The sequence below is a fragment of the Saccostrea echinata genome, unplaced genomic scaffold, assembly GCF_033153115.1.
Source record: "Saccostrea echinata isolate AGI-Se365-2 ecotype Australia unplaced genomic scaffold, CSIRO_AGI_Sech_v1 ptg000003l, whole genome shotgun sequence".
Taxonomy (NCBI): Eukaryota; Metazoa; Mollusca; class Bivalvia; order Ostreida; family Ostreidae; genus Saccostrea; species Saccostrea echinata.
Genome location: NW_026889752.1, coordinates 11,415,784 through 11,431,913, shown reverse-complemented (window position 1 = coordinate 11,431,913; position 16,130 = coordinate 11,415,784).

The following is a 16,130-nucleotide window of genomic DNA, read 5'->3' as shown; positions in this document are numbered from 1 at the left end:
AAAACACAAACTTAAGCTTCATTGTTTGTAAAGGTTGTACTCTGTTTCTGTCAAGTGATGCCCGGATGGAGAAAATAGAAAACAGAGCATAAGATCAGTTGTTCGTTAAACGAACATATTCGTTAGTTAGGCTACGGTCTGTACCTTTAAAAGTATAACGTAGTGTTGTTAAATTTTTTTCTTTTTTTTCTTTGTTAGGCAAAATTATGTTTATAACTTTATATATGCGTATAAAATATTTTTTAAAGTATTAGCTTCTAGAATTGAAAGGTTGATAAAAATAAAAACTATAACATTGAAGCATCTTTATCTTGTGTAGATTCCTGGATAAAACGTATCAAAAATTTGACATAGGAGTATAGATAAAAAACGTAATAGAATTCCCTATAAAAATGCATTTAAACTTTTCTACAACAAGCAAAATTTATTTAACCTCTTTCTTTATGTTTCAGCTTTCACGAAAAACTTGACGAGGAGAAAAAGTACTTAAAGGAAGAGAATTTCAGAATTAATGATGGCTTTCTGCGAGATAATTTATTACAGATTTCCAGTGATTTAATAAGAGTGGATTGTGGAATAGTGATACATGGTATGTCGACACATTAGCTAGTAACGTTTCAAGTACAAAATCATTTACTTGTAAGTAATATTGCGTTTAGAATGAATAATGCTAAAATGTAACCTGTGTTAAGCTAATACTTTTAGGACCCCGCGTGAAAATGTGGGATCCATTTAGGAAACACATTGTTCGTCTGTCTATTCGTCAACACTTCTACTCTTTTGTTGTAACGCGATAACTAAAAATATTCAAGGAGATCTGTTCAAATTTTGTAAACATTAAATTGTAAACTGTCTGTCAATCCGTCTGTCTCTCATCACTTTTATTGTTACGCAAAAACGCAATTAGTTTTCAAAAAAATATTTTCAAATTTTATACTTTACTGTAAGAGCAGCAATTATAGATTTTGGAATCATGTTACTCTCTGTGCGTTTGCTTGAAAGTATATATAAATGATACTTTTGTTGTGATGCAATAACTCAAACAGTTTTCAACATAATTTTTGTCCAGAAATTCTTCATATAAGCTCTCTTTTTAAGGAGGAAGTTCTTCAAAACCATATGTCAGTTTTAAATATTTTTAATATTCCAAATAATAAAAAATGAATTTGAATTTCCATACCTATACTGTATTCCAAAACTTCATAAAAATTCTTACAAACTTACGTACATAGAGGTTTCCCGAAAAATGTTCTACCAAGCCTCTTTCTCTACTCCTCACTAAATTATTTTTCATCTCTTCTAACGTTGTTTTTTTTTAATTACAATATTCGGATTTCCAACGTTTCGGCAGAAGTTTCACTGAGGAGACATAATTTGTGGAAATGCGCATCTGGTGCCGTATAAGATTTATATTATGACCCCTTGGTTAGTCCCCGAGGGTCTCTACAGCCCAGTAGCTAAGTACCTCGGTACTAGCTTGAAAATAAAGATATATATTTAATTGCTGTGATAAAAATAATAATAATTTTATTAGGTCACCCGAGTCACTCAGGTGACCTATTGCTATCTCTTTTCGTCCGTCGTCGTTCGTCGGTCGTAAACTTTTGAACATTTTCAGCTTCTTCTCTGGAACCAGTGAACCAATTTCAACTAATTTTGGCATATAGCATCTATGGGATAAGGGGAACAAAATTTGTGAAATTCGTGGCCCCTGCCACCCTGGGGCCTGAGGGGTGGGGCCAAAACTATCAAAATTCATGCAATCTTTAAAAATCTTCTTCTTTACTCCTGGACATCAAGCAGTCAAACTGTTGGCATAATTGTAATAAGCATTGAACCCTCTACTTAAATTTTGAAATTCATGGCCCCAGGGTCAGGGGTTCTGGTGTTAGGGCGGGGCTCTGTTGACTATGTAGTGAAAATGCATTATTTCTTTGAAAATCTTCTTCTCTTCTCCAGGGTATTATGAAAACAAACTAAGTGCATGGTTATGATAAGCAATGATGCCTTTTCCTAAATTGTGAATTTCATGGCCCCTGGGTCAGGGTTTCTGGTGTTAGGGTGGGGCTCTATTGATGATATAGTGAAAATGCATTTATTCATTGAAAAATCTTCTTCTCTGCTCATGGGTATTATTAAAACAAACTAAATGCATGGTTATGATAATGAATGATGCCTTTTCCAAATTTGTGAATTTCATGGCCCCTGGGTCAGGGGTTCTGGTGTTAGGGCGGGGCTCTATTGATTATATATTGAAAATCCATAAATTCTTGGAAAATCTTCCTCTCTGCTCCTGGGTATCATTTAAACAAACTAAATGCATGGTTATGATAAGCATTGATGCCTTTTCCAAAATAGTGAAAATCATGGCTCCTGGGTCAGGGGTTCTGGTGTAAGGGTAGGGCTCTATTGATTATATAGTGAAAATGCATTAATTCTTTGAAAATCTTCTTCTCTGCTCCTTTGTTTTATTTAAACAAAAAAAGTTTATGGTTATGATGCACAAGGATGCCTTTTCCAAAATTGGGAAAAGCATGGCCCCTGGGTCAGGGGTTCTGGTGTTAGGGTGGGGCTCTATTGATTATATAGTAAAAATTCATTAATTCTTGGAAAATCTTCTTCTCTGCTTCTGGGTATTATTTAAACAAACTAAGTGCATGTTTATGATAAGCAATGATGTCTTTTCAAAAATTGTGAAATTCATGCCCCCCCCCCCCCCCGGGGGGGGGGCTCTATTGATAATATAGTGAAAAAGCATAACTTCTTTGATAAAATATTTAAAATGCATTATTTCTGTTAAATAATCCTGTCTGTCCCTTATTGTTTAGCAGATAAACAAAGTGCATAGTTATGATGAACAATTGTGCTTCTCACAATTTTTTTTAAAAAAGTTGTGGTCCCATATTTTGGTGTTATGTGGGAGGGGGGGGGGAGGCTATATTGAAACTATAGTGAAAATATGTTATTTATTTGAATATCTTCAACTAAGTGCATAGTTATGATGATGATGAAGGTACCCTTACCAAATTTATGAATTTCATGACCCTGAGACATTGATTTTAGTGTCAGGATAGGGCTGTGTTTATTCTGTAGTGAAAATGCATTATATCTTTGAAAATCTTCTCTGCTCCTTGGCAGATTGAAGGCAAACAGAATAAAAGTTTTAATAAGCAGGGATATTTTTACTAGATTTTTTAGCATCAGCACCATTTGGTCAAGTGTTCTGGTCCTGGCCAGCGCTCTATTAATTTGTATTCTAATGAGAGAAGTTATTCCCCTTTGCCATTCACTTTTGATAATTAATCACTGTAAACAATGTACATGTATTTGAAAGTCAATAGACTAAGAAAATTGTGCAAAAAATGATACTGTTTAATACAAAAAGTACTTTCATAGTTTTAATGATCAGGTAGACTTGTAAATAATAAATAAATCGAAATGAGACAAAAATAACTAAAAATAAATGTTCTTCAAAGACCAAGAGAGTCCAATGTGAGAGGTCAAAATATGAGGTTAAAAGTAGTACAGAAAAACTAATACTACTTTGTTAATTGTCGATCTGCATTGCTATAGTGCTAAATGGGGGATAGATTAGAATTTAATGTATGAGTTGTTACTGAATACTAGACTAATTATTTCATTGATCCTGATCATCCTATTTCTCTTGCTTTTGGGCAACAAGGCTTCATCTATCAGTTTATTTTATACTCTATGGATCCTCTTAATTGTTGTATTATACTCAGGTGACCGTTAAGGCCCTTGGGCCTCTTTTATACATACATACATACATATATATATATATATATATATATATATATATATATATATATATATATATATATATATATATATATATATATATATAGCATATTTTTTTATCTTCAGGTGAAACGAGTACATGGAAATCAGCGTCTTTGATTTATGATCTCCTTAACAAAATCGAATTAGAGACAAATGTCCTCCGTACGTTCGACCCAGTTCAAGCACAAACATTTAGAGTTTGCAATTGGAAGACTTTATCAAGCGAATACCGGAACTTAATAGTGCTTGGAATACTTTATCAAATGAGTACCGGGACGTCTCTTCAACAACGGAAGTCTGAGTTGAGAGAAATAGCAGCCAAACCCATTGAAATTAACACAACTCTTGGTGACAGTTCAAGTGACGGTACCGAAACGAAAGCATCAGATATTGATGGTAGTTTTAAAAATACAGAAAAAACAAGGGACGTTACATTCACTGTTGGTGTAAGAGGAATCGATGAGGGCAAGGTATATTTCCAAAAGTTTACCACATTATGTACTAGTTTTATTCAAAAGTAAATATAGCAACAATTAGGAGTCGAAACTAGAAAGTACCCTTGAGATTGATTGTTTGTTTGTTGTTTTTCGTCCCATTCGAAAATTTTTCACTCATACAAAGTCGTCACCATAAACCGGTGAAGTCTTCAAATTAAGACCTTTGCTCGGCACCAAGGGCCATTGAGCAGTGAGAGATCTTCATCGAGCCAACGCCTGTCGTTACATGGGGTCTAGGGTTTTATGGTCTCAACCGAAGGACCCGCAAATTTTACTTCAAAGTTTCGGGCGCTTGGCGATGGAACACTTGGTATCTATTTTTTATTGCTTAAGGTCCGTCGAGGCCGGGGTTTGAACACACGACCTTCCGATCAGAGTGAGCGCTCTACAGAGCTACCGTGCCACCGTGACGGTCTACTTGGATTGATATAAGATATTTAGATAATTGCTTCAGCCTTTTCGAAAACCATCTGCCACCGTTCTGCCCATGCGAGAATCACGTGATCCAAGCGGTAATGTGACATGCTCCATAGCGCTCTGTTCACAGAAGCTTAAAGATATTTCCAAGTCTTACATTTCTTTCCATGTAAGTTATTTTTATAACAAAAACGGTCCATCTGTCAGAAATGGCTAAATCTCGGCAATAGGATGGGTGGATAATGATATCCTTTCCCAGAATGAGCATGGTGACAATCAAAACCCAAGTCCTCTGTCTTGGGAGCGTCGTTTATCCAATGTGGATAAAGTATGGGCGCCTTTTTTTATCATATCTAATATGTTTAACGTCTACAGTAAACGATATTTAAGGTATTTAATAATTATATTATTGTGAAGATATTCAACTATTTTTCTAACTGTAACTTAGCGATCTTTCTTAACAAATTGCTCAACTAAGGACACATCTCCTCCCCAGCTTGCTTTCACTAGGCAACAGAACAAACATCATTTTTAACCATCTCCTTTCCTTCACTAAAACAATCAATCCAATTAATGATTGAACTTCTGGCAAGTCTTTTGTCTTCATAACCCTTGTACATATTATTGTATACTTCTGCAAAGGAATTTCCAGGATACACAATAAACTTTACAGCCGTGCGTTGCTCAAGTACGACTGAGTCAACCATTTTGTCACAAATCATTCTACATATAGACATCATTTTCACATTGTGACGTCACAAACATGGAGCTAGTAAACATCACATACCATCTGCTATTTATAGAACATTCGTATGAATATATAGGTGCCAAATTTCATTCTGATCTGAATTGTGGTTTTGTAAATATAGAGGTAGTTTGCGAACTTTTTGATAACTCCTCCTATATAAACAGTCCCTGAAACGTTTTACATTCCCACTTGAACGGTGAGCGAACGCTGAAGGAACGGGGAACGAACGTACGCAGAGCGAACGGGGTGTGAACGATGTGTGAACGCTGAGCGTAACTTGGTGATAGATTGGTGAACGGTGAGTGGACGCAGAACGCGAACGGAGCGCAAACGCGAGCGCAAAGTGAACGGTGAACGAACGGTGAACGCAAAATGAACGATTTATTCGGAATGTGTCTGATCTTTTCCATGCATTGAAACTATTCTATTGTATTCTAATGTCAGGAGCCAAAAAATAAATACGTAGATAATAAATAAATCAATGAATAAATAAATGTTCCAAAATTATCTTAAAAAGACGATACAATAATGTACATTAAGTAAAACTATTAATTTAAGTTTCTTACTTGAATGGTGTTTAAATTCAACTGTTTAATCACACGTACGATTCTCATCGCTGTAAAACATTGTAATTGTTACCGAACGCTGTTGTATAAAAGATAAAATTATTTAAGTTGTGAAACAGATATGTTTATTATTATTTGATATATAAAACCATTACAAATAAAAGAAAACTTTTTACTTATAGAATAAATTACAACGGTTGTAACATCCATACATATATTTCCGTGCCAAGGCGATTCCGTGTAAAATAATGGAAAAAAAATAAAATATTTTACAAAGGTCCATGGACGTATTGCTTTAATACACTCGTATTTTAAATTTTTAATGCAATAATAGATTTATGTGTATTTTCTATTTTTGTGGTGATTTATTGAGCAGACTTCTACATGTACATGTATCTGTAGACATTTCCACGTGATTATACTCGGTCAAGATAATACAAAGAGGCATATTCATGTTATTTATTATAGATTAAATTTTCAGAATTTGATGTTTAAGTAAAATGCTGTCAGGGTTTTGATTAAACAGACAAATGAGAGAGAGAGAGAGAGAGAGAGAGAGAGAGAGAGAGAGAGAGAGATTCCGTTTTAGCCCCCTTTCAGGTTTCACCAAATATATATACCTATATCAAACAAAAATTCTTTTCTATATATATCATGATCAGGCAGTGACAGTAACTTTATCAACAAATCCATTTGTTTGACAGTCATAATCGTTTTTTTTCCTGCTTCAAGTTCACACGAAGTCCACGTGCTTGTCCTGTCAATCAAAATCATTGTCCTGTCAATCAAAATCATTCGACACTATGCAGGTGTGAAAGTCTCGTCACACCGAAGGCGAAGTGGTAGTATTTCCAACAAGTTTTAACATTTTTTTATCATTTTTAGATTTGATTCCAACATTTCTAAAATTAGTAAATTGAATACATTGGGTGTTAATTAGCACTTCATTTGAAACATACTCCCTGCCAATTTGAAATACCACTGCCGGCACGTGTATATTTTGAACTACCAATGTTTAATGACATTATAAGATTCATGTTTGTTTTGAGACTGCCTTTTTTTGAGCTACAAAATACATTATCTTCTTTTTAAATGTTTATTAAAATATACGGGAAATAATAAGCAAATACTAAATAAGTAACCGATTTGGGAAAGGGGGAGGGGGGGTCTTAATTATATCGAATGGCAAACATATAAGTTACGGTGAGGAAGAAGTTTTTTTTCTCTTATAAATCTATGACAATACACTTTATATATGTAAAAAGTAGAAAAAAAATTCTGTAGTGTATTACATTTTAAATAGATATTTTTTTAGCCACACTATCAGTTTAATTCGCTCCAAAGATGTTTAATTAACTAGATATCTGCAGTACTATAATTCTCAGAACTAGTTCTATAATGTATTTCTTTAGTAATTGGAGAGAAAAAAAGGTGTTAGAAATAATTATTTCCGTAATTTTGCTGCAGTTTGTAAATTAATTGACTTGGATAATTATCTCTCCATGAAGGATTTGTCGTCTTTAACATAACAACAAAATGTTGCAGTGCTTGAAGTATCTGTATATTGCCCGTATTTAAATTTAATTTTTCAGCATCGTTCTACATATGTACATAGGTACGTACTGTAATACTTATAGCTATAACAACATTTATTTTGCAGAGTAAAATAATAAAAACCTATTAGCTAAATTAAAATAATAAAAATATTAAGTTAGAATATTGTGAATAATTTCGATAAAATAATGATTCTTTAAACACGATATGCTAATTATTAAACTTAAAAAAACGTGTAAATCCTTACTTACAAAACAATAAGTCCTTTAACTTCGGAGTTCCGAATGTCACTGAGGACTGAACGATAAGTGAACGCTGAACGCAAGGTGAACGCAAAGTGAACAAACGGAGAGAGAATGCTGAACGGTGAACGCGAGCGTACGGTGAACGCTGAAAGCAAAACTGTGAACGGAGAGCGAACGGTGAACGCACGCTGAACGAACGGTGAGCGAACGGTAAAATGGGAAAGTAGAACGTTTCAGGGAATATATATATATATATATATATATATATATATATATATATATATATATATATATATATATATATATATATATATATAATTCAAAAGTACTTCAAAGATGAAGTCACACAGTAAAAATAATCGTAAAAGAAAAAGAAAATGCACAGTTTCCAAATTTCATTCAAAACAAGCGCTTTCTGGATTTCATTATTCGTCTTCAGGTGTACATAACATTTGAACTGTATTGTTTTGCTTGATAACGTTAACTCTGACGTCATGAGTGTCTTTGCAGGGAAGAAATAAATCCGTGACGTCATAGTATGTAGTGTAACGTAAATGTTCGGGAAAATTGAATTGGACAATAAATTATGATTTCCACAGTCTCAGTAATCAAACTATAAACAATTATACAATTGCAAAACAATACAGTTCAAATGTTATTTACACCTGAAGACGGATTATGAAATCCAGAAAGCGCTTGTGTTGAATGAAATTTGGAAACTGTGCATTTCCTTTTTCTTTTACGATTATATATATATATATATATATATATATATATATATATATATATATATATATATATATATATATATATATATATATATATATATATATATATGACCATATGATCACTTAATTTTTAGTTACTATATTTTAAATTTTAAAAGGTGATATATAAATCACTGGTTTTAATTTACTTTTTTGTGCTTTATCATAGAAAAGTACACATTCTTAATTAATATACATGTATATTAACAATGTCCTACGAACAAATTCAACAGTTCACTTTTATCACAAGGGCTGGGTATCGACTGGGAATTTCGTATTGCGATATACTGCGATATTTTAATCTGTATTGCGATATGTATTGCAATATTTTTATTAATAGTTAAAATGCTCATTTCTTATTTTATTAACCTCCATTTATAATCAGACTGAATAAAACTACGTATATATTATAAATATGTTGTAACAAAAATGAGTTCTTGTCGATTTCACTTCAGTTTTGCAACGAATCGAAACACAAGGATACAACAGCGATCTTATTGTTTGGTATGATTGAAAGCAGTCTTAGCATCTTAAATTTTATATTTTACTTTAGAAATCCCAGGCCCTAGCATTTTACCGGTACTGGAAAACCGTATCGCAATACGATATTTTTTTTTATTAACGAACCGCAATGTACCGGAATGTCGATATTACTGCGCAGCCTTACTTATTGCATATAAGTGTTAAAAATGTAAAGAATGCTACAAGGTACAAAATGAGAGGAGAAATCAAAATAAATTACGTGCAGTTTAAGGAGACAAATGATTTGAAGAACTGTTTTGAGCAGTGCCTTTCTTTTGAAACACGATTATTATTTCTTTTTGTCAGTTAAAACACCAGTTTAAAAATGCTTTGGACATTTTTTTTATATTCTCGTAGAATTAAACATGGGTGTGCGTGGATCCATTACTGTACATACATGTTTATGTGAAAAATGAATTATTTGATAATGTACCACAAGATTGTGAGTAATATAGTTCAATAAACAAAATTCAAATATCCCTCAATAAACAAAATTAAAATGGTGGCCCCATGGCCAGTTTTGAATCAACTCTTGACTGTCTATGTGCCCTCTTCACAACTTTTAGGTCAACATAGTAGATACATACCCAATATGTAGATACTTATTAAATGCCCTCCTTCTTGTTAAAACAACAGACACATGATCAAAAAAGTTTCGGCTCAGATGAGCAAAAACACATACTATAAGTGTTACGTATTTTTTAATAAGCATTTATTATCTTTTTCTTTTTTTTTACTGAAAATTTCATCATTGTTTCTTCCCTAAATATTTTGATAAAATTTTTTGAATGAATTTTTACTATTATATTTTTTACTTCTTAGGGGGTGATCTCAAAAGTTGTCAAATTTTACTTTTGGACCTTATGGGAATTTGTTAGAAAAGCGCCATATTATAACATTTTCCCCATATTTTTTAAAGTCTGCACTAGGGATTTCTTTTTCAGTCAAATACATGAAAGTTATTGTAAAAAGTCACCAAATTGTGAATTAAATTTCAAAAAGGTCGACCATCTGGGTTGGTCAAGGAATTATTACGAAGTTTATTTTTTATAATTCCTAATAGCTCTAAATTTGCCATATTGCGATATTCATGTGTATATTTTAGGGATGGCAATCGAATACAGAATTGCTAATCGGTTAACCGCAACACGTTCCGACCGATTAACCGGTTAATCGTATCAGAATACACATTTTCATGACTTTTTTCCAAGAACCTCTTCTTATAAACACAAGAAGACTAAAAAAGACGTTAAAATTTAGAAACATTCTGTTTACCTTGATTAGGGATCTACATATAAATATATTTTATTTCAATCGACAAGAAGATATCAAGAAAACCCATGAAACATGCCTGATAAATCAGACCTAAATAATTTCCAAATCAGATGTCGCACAAGTTCATACTGCATTGATACCATAATCAAAATTAAGTCGGAACTTTCACTTACCGTAATTTACAATGTTTGTCTAAAATATATTTTGATGGATGACTGCAAAAGATAATCATACCAATTCACAGTGCTCATATGTGATTTATTTAAGTATAATATCATTTAAGAATAACAGGACAGTCGGGATATCGACATGTTGTCTAAACAGTAATTAACACTACACAAACTGATCAATAACCCCGCGATCTCAATCCGGCGAGCCATAATTACCACCAAGTAAGCTAAAATAGATATGTGAAAACGCTAAATTATCAATATTTATGCAGATATGTCTTTAAAAAAATGAATTGTAAGAAAATTGCGGTCAAAATAACATACGTTTAATTTTTTTCGACTAACCGATTACAAATTTTCTAACCGATTACCATCGTTCCGACCGAGTAATCGGTTAACCGGTTACAAACTGCCATCCCTAGTATATTTATCGGCTTTTCAAATCATACGCATTAACAGACATAAAGAATGGTTCCTTCAAAAAAGAATGGTGTGCGCAGGTAGGTTAAGGCTTCCCGTAGAATATGACAGTGCACTCTGTGCCTTCACATCTCTGAACTACCAAAATATGACGTCATAATGGAAAATGACGTCAGGTCATTGCTAACTTGAGGTGTTATGACGGGGAGAGTGTCATGAACTTTATACTTTCTTTCAAACTGCATGTAAAATGCTAGATATCTATTGCAAAATTCACGGGTCGATAATATGTCCGAATATTTTAAAAATACACCACTTACCAACCCTTGATTGAAATTCATCATGTTCAAAATGCTTATGAAAAATATACTTTTGAAATGTTCTCTGTTTTATACCCGTGGTTGGAGGTAGAATTTATTTTGTGTGTATAAAAGAGTCTGGCGCAGGTGATTAATGAGGAATAATCTGAGAATTTTTGTGAAAATCTGTAAGAAGAGGTTGTTCTCTAATTGAATCTTGCTTGGGAAAAATGTGTGTTGGCTTTGTTTTGATACAGATTACGATATTGTGTGGAAAATACCCTCAAATTTGTAGGTAAGTTGAATTTCTCAGGAAATATTTTGTACCCAAGTAATACTATGACTTTTCCCAAGCACATTTCGGATACACAAGGATACGATGAGTTTATTTATATAACAAAATGTTAATAATTATTGCGTTAATCAGCTGCGCCGAAGCGATTTATATGAAACACTTCAAAAAATTATAAATGACCGTCACGTGATCAACAAAGTCATGTGATATCATAACAAATATGCTAATATATAGCCGAGGAAACCCTTTATATAAATTGGAAGTACTAAAGTTCAGTACTTATAAATTAAAACCAAAACCGACCTCGCAATGACATATTATGTTTTGAGCGCATTTTAAAGCTTCGGGAAGCCTTAACATGGCTGCGTGTGTTTTGTAATTTTCCATTGAAATATGATTGCGCGGCAGCCTCAATATCAACAAAGGGGTTCCCTGATTACCTGGAATACGTTGTTACCAAACCACTGGGCCGATTTCAACCAAACATGGGCACAGAGTATCCTTGAGTAAAAGAGATTAAAGTTTGTTCAAAGAAAATGGTTACTTCCTCTTCCAAGGGGAGATAATTAAGAAAAAGTGAAAACTGGCTTGGGTAAATTGAGGGTAAATTGAAAAAAAAGATGAAACTTATGTGAAGCTTTCTTTCTTCCTTAGAAAAATCTTTAGAATTCTTCTTCTTAAGAACAACAAAGTCAGGATTAGACATGTTAAATGGAAGCATCGCCAAGTGTAAATTTAATTTTATTCAAATCATGAACCCCGATTGTAGGGTGGGGCCTCTAAGGGTGATAAAATTTTACATAGGAATATATAGAGAAAATCTTTCAAAGTCTTTTTCCCCAGGAACAGAAAGGTCACAATAAGTCATATTTATATGGAAGCATTCTCAAGTAGTGTAAATTTTAGTTTATCCAAATGATGGCCAATCACCAAACCGGAAAGGGGGGGACACTATTTTGCGATCAAAATTTTACACTGGAATACGTAGGAAAAATCTTACAAAGTCCTCTATTTAAGAACATTAGTGTCATGATTGTGTAGATTCAATTTTGTTCAAATCATGACCCTAGGAGGATAGAGTGGGGCCACTATGGGGAAACAAAGTTTATGGGTATACATGGGGAAAATCTTTTAAAAATGTCTTCACTACTGGACGAAAAAAGTGCTGAGAATCCCAAATTTTACTGATAATGTTTGATAATTACTGATACGGTGCTCTTCTTGCTGATAAATACTGTTAAAACATTGCTGTGACGTCATGCCTTTGTTCTTGCAGTCTAAAAATTTACCTGTAGCCGTCCGATAATAATAATTACCTGTCCAATAATATATTATCAGACGGCAGTGATAACAAAATCGGACAGTAGTTAAAAACAACAACTAGAGTGAAAATCAAGGTTTAATATGCCCAGAAATCAAAAAAAAGTTAGGGAGAACAAATTCAGGGAAAGCGAACGCGAGGAAATTAAGTTGTTAAAAATAGCGAATCCAAGAAAAAGAAACTGGAGTTTTAACCTTCCTCAAAAGTAACACTTTCCATTCGGTTTTTTGCAAAGCGTTTTCGATACAGCACTGTGAAGAAGCCAATTTAAATCCATTTCTGATAAAGAACCAGTCTGCGAATCTCTTCTTTTAACGAGGTTTGTTCGCCAATGACCGCAGTTTTAAAACCCAAGATTTTCATTATATCATCCAATCAAATTTTTAGAAAAAAATCCGCATTTTTACTTTAAATGAATTTTGAAGATATCATCCAACATTGTATCAATGTCAAACGCACTTAATAAAATAAATATTCCGAATCATAAAAAAAAAATTCTTCATCACCTGACCATTGTCCATAGTTCCTGCTAAGCCAAACGACTGCCATTGAATGAATGAATGAATGAAATAAAAGAGTTCACTCACTGGTTTTCCTGTTTAAAGAAAAAAAACTTTCTCTTTTCTTTTGTCTACTTATTAGATGGTTTCAGGTAGAAAACTATTGATGCCTGAACTCCTATTGTGTTATTATCGGACTCCTCCAGGTAACTTTTGGACATTTAAATAGCAATGTTTTAAGTAAGATATATGCCTCATACAATTCTATATGTAAAATTATCAGACTGTTTTCGGCCCTAACGGGCCTCAAACAGTCTGATAATTTTACATATAGAACAGTATTCGGCATATATCCATTACATATATACTGTTATTATTACTGTCGTTGCTGATAATTAGGTCTTTCCACCTTTCTGTGGAAAGACCTATTGAAATTGTTCTGTTTATTATTATTATTATTATTATTATTTTTATTATTTTTCCGCCGAATGGTTTTTTGTTTTAAAAGTTATCGAAAAGATTTATGGTTCATAAGAATGCACTTCGCAAAAGATTTTTACAGTTGACCCCGCGTATATGAACTTTGACCCCTCAAGGAGTTACAACCCCTTTCGCAATAAAAGCTTGTTATCGCTACTCCTTCGAAACCCTAAACCGTAGAGATACGAAACCTTCACTAATGTCTTTGACTAATTTAGTAGACTCTTCAATCTATTCAGTGCGAAAGGTTGCATAAACCCCTTTAATTAGTTATTGCCCCTGAAAGTTTTTGATGGTTACGAATAATTAATTTTTTTCTAAACGATTAATCGTAGAGACATGGGACCAATAGCATTGGCATGTGTGACCTTTGACCTTGAAATTTACATAGAGGTCAAAGGTCAAGGTCATTCAAAATATGAGAAAATTAGCTTTTTTAATATCTCTTTTGTCTTTCAACATATACTGAATATCTTTGCATCTATAACATGTCCTTCTAAAACTATTTCAAAGATTTCATTCTTGTCCCCCGAGCTTGACCCATTCAAAAGTTGTCACCCCTTGTGCAACAAAACCTTGTTATCGCTACTCCTCCGAAACCGTAAACCGTAGAGATTCCAAACCTTCATCAGTGTCTTCGACTCATTTAGTACTCTCTTCATTCTATCATTGCGAAAGCATTCTTTGGTCCCTTGTATGAGTTACTGCCCCTGAAAGTTTACGCTGCTTACATTTAATGAACTTTTTTTTTAAACGGTGTATCCTAGAGACATGGGATCAACTGCATGGGCATGTTCGACCTTTGACCTTGAAATATAGGTCAAGGTCAAAGGTCAAGGTCATTTAAAAACATTAGAAATTCCTTATATATGTGTAAAATATGGCAATTTACCAAATGACCTTGAACTTTGACCTTGACCTTTCACCTTGACCTTGGGTCAAATGGAAAAGTAAGGACATGCATTCAGCTCCAGTATCAGGTAAAAACATAGAAAAGTAAAGATTTCCCTCCTTTTTTTTAATGACCTTGACCTTTGACCTTGACTCAAAGGTCACAATAAGGCTTAAGGATGTGGAAGTAGTTACAATTCGTAGTTTAAAAGAGGCATAAAATAAATAATTCACCCCCCCCCCCTCCCTTCTTAAAAAAAAAAAAAAAAAATCACATCAACAACAATGTAGAATGTTACTCTAGAATTCAAACCAGACCTCGGATCGACACCAGATTTGGTACAAATGTAGTATAGACCTCAGAGAAACTTTCTGGAGAGTTTTACGGTGAGTCTTATAAGTTTATAGAAGTCATGAAGTTTCACGGCAAAAACTACAAGTTCTGTTGTGTTTGAAATTTAAGTGCAGGTGAACGAAGAAATGATCTCAACCTTTTATCGGCTATTTCTTCAGATGTCTTTAGTGGCATTTAATTCTCCTGATATGATACGACATTTTAATACCAAGCATTCTCTCTTTCTTTTACATTTGGAATTTATTTGATTTTTATTTAGAATTAATCAGTTTCCAGAAATAGCGATTTTCGGTATATTAAAAACAATTCTCGCTTTCAATGTCGTGTTTCCCTTCTAAAAATGCATGTTGGGAATTTAATTTGGGCTACACATATTTAATTTAACCCAAAGAAATGCTTATTTAAATGTTTCATATTTATTTCAGGATATTCAGTCAGAAATGTTAAAATCCGAACCCGATCTTTTAAGCTTACAACGAAGCTATTTACAAAAAATTCAGCATGCTCACAATATCGATGAATCGGGCTACAGTCCATTAATACATTTTCATTAGGGAACAGTGTTAATGTTTTCTTACGCAGCCCGTCCCTTATTATTTAATATACTGCTTGCAAATTCAGGAACTATTTCCTTTTACGGAACTTCTTTCTTCCCCTACCGATTCTAAAAATACGCTTGCAATTATTCTATAGTCCTAAACATTTTAACGCACTATTGTTATTGGAGTGCGTGGCCTAATGGTTATCGCACCTGCCTTTCAAACCAAGGGTTTTGAGTTCGATCCCAGCTGGAGGAGTTTTTTTTTTTTTTTTTTTTTTCTGTTGCATTTATTGCATTTTTCTTCATTTTTTTTCAGCCCAAATGACACGGAAACACTTAAAAAGGTGGAAAGACCTCTAATTGTTCTCTGAACAATTAGTTTACTAGTTTTAGTTGTTTCTGATAAATACTGATAATTACTGTCGTCTTTACTGTGGAGTCTGATAAATACTGATAAATACTGTTG